Source organism: Heptranchias perlo, chromosome 23, assembly GCF_035084215.1.
Source record: "Heptranchias perlo isolate sHepPer1 chromosome 23, sHepPer1.hap1, whole genome shotgun sequence".
NCBI classification, from domain to species: domain Eukaryota; kingdom Metazoa; phylum Chordata; class Chondrichthyes; order Hexanchiformes; family Hexanchidae; genus Heptranchias; species Heptranchias perlo.
In genome coordinates, this window is record NC_090347.1 from 47,336,907 (window position 1) to 47,340,787 (window position 3,881).

Sequence of the window (3,881 nt, forward strand, 5' to 3'; positions counted from 1 at the left end):
TGGGGAAATGTGAGGTTATTCACTTTGGTAGGAAGAATAAAAGAATTTTTAAATGGTGAGAAACTATTAAATGTTGGTGTTCAGAGACATTTGAGTGTCCTCGTACACGAAGCACAGGAAGTTAACATGCAGGTACAGCAAGCAATTAGGAAGGCAAATGGCATGTTGGCCTTTGTTGCAAGGGACTTAGAGTACAAGAGTAAGGAAATCTACTGCAATTGTACAGGGTTTTGGTGAGACCACACCTGGAGTACTGTGTACAGTTTTGGTCTCCTTATCTAAGGAAGGATATACTTGTCTTAGAGGCAGTGCACCAAAGGTTCACTAGATTGATTCCTGGTTGATGGGGTTGTCCTATGAGGAGAGTTTGAGTAGAATGGGCCGATACTCTCTGGAATTTAGAAGAACGAGAGGTTATCTCATTGAAACATATAAGATTCTGAGGGGGCTTAACAGGATAGATGCTGAGAGGCTGTTTCCTCAGGCTGGAGAGTCTAGGATCAGGGGGCATAGTCTCAGGATAAGGGATCGGCCATTTAGATATGAGATGAGGAGGAATTTCTTCACTCAGAGGGTTGTGAATCTTTGGAATTCTCTACCCCAGAGGGCTGTGGATGCTCAGTCGTTGAGTATATTCAAGACTGAGATCGATGGATTTTGGATTCTAGGGGAATCATGGGATATGGGGATAGGGCGGGAAAGTGGAGTTGAGGTCGAAGATCAGCCATGATCTGATTGAATGGCGAAGCAGGCTCGAGGGGCCGTATGGCCTACTCCTCCTATTTCTTATGTTCTTATATTCTTAAACTAATCAAAGTTAAAACCCCTGGTCCAGATTGATTGCATCCGCGCATATTAAATTCATTAGAAAAGGGAATAGTGCCAGAAGACTGGCGGACAACCAATGCGATTCCTATATTTAAAAAGGGATCTAGAACCAGACCAGGAAACTATAGACCAATTAGCTTAATGCTGGTGGTAGGAAAGATAATGGAATCTTCACTCAAGAATGTAATAGGAAAATATCTAGAAACGAAAAATATAATAAACAATAGTCAGTATGGATTTCAAAAGGGAAGATCATGTTTGACCAACCTTATTCAAATCTTTGAAGAAGTAACAGAGAGGTTAGACAAGGGTATCATAGTAGATGTAATATATTTGGATTTTCAACAGGCCTTGGATAAGATACCACATAATAGATTCATGACTAAGATCAGAGCATGTGGAGTCAGGGACAAGTAACAGAATGGATATCAAGCTGGCTACAAAACAGAGAGTAGGGGTTAAAGGTAGTTACTCAGACTGGTAAAAGGTGGGAAGTGGTGTTCCACAGGGATCGGTGCTGGGACCACTGTTGTTCACAATTTACATAAATGATTTAGCACTCGGGAACCGGAAGTACAATTTCAAAATTTGCGGACGATAACAAAATGGGGATATAGTTAATACTGAGGAGGACTGTGACAAAATACAGGAAGTAAGAAACTTGCAGAATGGGTGTGTAATTGGCAAATGAATTTCAATATAGAGAAGTGTGAGGTGGTACATTTTAGTAGGAAGAATATGGAGGGTCACACACTGCTTGGATAGTAAGAGTCTAAATGGGGTAGAGGGATTTGGGGGTACAGATACACAAATCAATAAAAGTAGCGACGCAGGTGAGTGAGGCCATAGAAAAGTAAACCAGGCTCTGGGGTTCATTTCTAGAGGGATAGAATTAAAAAGCACAGAAGTTATGTTAAACTTGTATAGAGCCTTGGTTAAACTACACTTGGAATACTGTGAACAGTTCTGGTCTCCATATTATAAAAAGGATATAGAGGGACTGGAGAAGGTGCAAAAAAGATTTACTAGGATGATACCAGAACTGAGAGGTTGGGGGAAAAATTCGATCGGGCCCATTTTCAGGCGCGGGTAGCGTGACCCACTATTACCCCGCACCCGATGGCCCCCTGCGCAGGCAGCACGTGAATATCGAGCTGCCTGATACTTACCATGATATCTCCGTGCAGCCAGGTACGCATGACTAAGACTGTGTTGAGTTGAGCGTTAAGGTCCAAAATGGTGTCTGTCACTTTAAATCAGCGTTGCACACTGATTGCACGCGTTCTCTCCCTACTTTACATGCCTCCAGTGTTCGGTATTTGCGCATGCGCTAACTCCTATACCAAGATGGCGTCTGGCGCATGTCTCGCTGGAAACGTGCGTGCGCAGCCAAGACCCCATCTTGGATGTTCGAGATATTATATGTCAGCATAGTGCCCGTTATACCCATGGGAAAGATGGAGCAGGCTGGGGCTCTTTTCTCTAGAAAAGAGAAGACTGAGGGGTGACCTGATAGAGGTCTTTAATATTATTGAAGGGGTTTGATAGGGCAGATGTAGAGATGTTTCCACTTGTGGGGGAGACCAGAACTAGGGGCCATAAATATAAGATAGTCAATAATAAATCCAATAGGGAATTCAGGAGAAACTTCTTCACCCAGAGAGTGGTGAGAATGTGGAACTCGCTCCCACAAGGAGTAGTTGAGGTGAATAGTGTAGATAGATTTAAAAGGGAGCTACATAATCACATGAGGGGGGAAGGAATAGAAGGATATGCTGATAGGGTGAGATGAAGAGGGGTGGGAAGGGGTGGGGTGTGGAGCATAAACACCAGCATGGACCTGTTGGGCCGAATGGCCTGTTTCTGTTTGGTACATTCTATGTAATAACCTGTCAGATTCTCAGCACTGCCTGCCTTTCTATCAGTGTTCACTGATGTATCTCTCCTGACTGGCAGGGGCAGTGGTTATGCTGCATTCTCACTCCATCAATTGGACCTGCGTCCACTCACTCCCTGTGCAGCTGTGAGTGTGGACGTAGTGCGAGCAAAGCAAACTCTCCACCTTCTCTCCCCTTTCCTTTCCTCTTTCCCCCCCCCTCCCTTTCTAAAGCTGCTGACTCCACCTGGGGTGCAGCTTCCCACTGGTTCCTCACTGAAGCATCCACTCGTCCTGTGTCAGCCCAGGCGAGCTATTCAACAATGGAGGTCCTCACTGCCAAGCCTGATTCTGTCCTCACCCGACACCCACACGGGGTGGGGGGGGGGGGGGTCACTCCATTACAATCAGGAGTGGGGAGCCTGGCTGGTTTCCCCTCCCTCGCCCAGTGGTGTCGAGGCTATTAGCCCCTCCCTGCTCCTACCTAACCATTACCCCAGGGGCAATCAGCAAACTCAGCACCCTCTCCATCTCAGTCCCACACAGGCAGAGCATTTACTCAATGACAGCCGTCTCCTACATAAAACATCTGCCATTGTCTGCTCACTGATATTATTATTCTTTGATTCACTATTAATCACATAGTGATATAGAGATTCCTCTCTCTCCCCCTCTCTCCGTCTCTTTCTCTCTCTCCCTTCTCTCTCTCCCTTCTCTCTCTCTGTCTCTGCCTCTGTCTCTCTCTCTGTCTCTCTCCCCCTCTCTTTCTCTCTCTCTCTGTTTCTGACTTTCTTTGTCTCTCTCTCCCCCTCTCTCTCCCCCTCTCTCTCTCTTTCTCTCTGACTTCTCTCTCTCTCTCTCTCTCTCCCCCTTTCTCTCTCTCTGTCCTCTCTCTCTCTGTCTCTCTCCCTCTCTCTCTCCCCCTCCCTCTCTCGCTCTCCCCCTCTCCCCCCTCTCCCGCTGTCTCTCTCCAGCCCCCACTCATTCCCTCTCTCCTGTTCCTCTGTGACCCACCCTTGTATGAAGGCCCCCCCCAGTCTCTGCTCCACCTCACAGGGCCCGTCCAGTGAGACCGTTCAGACTGATCTCAGGGAGAACATTCCCAAAAGGAATTCAGATGTTACTGGGAGAATGAGGCCCAGGATTAGGACAGGATATTAAAGTGATAACTAATGCC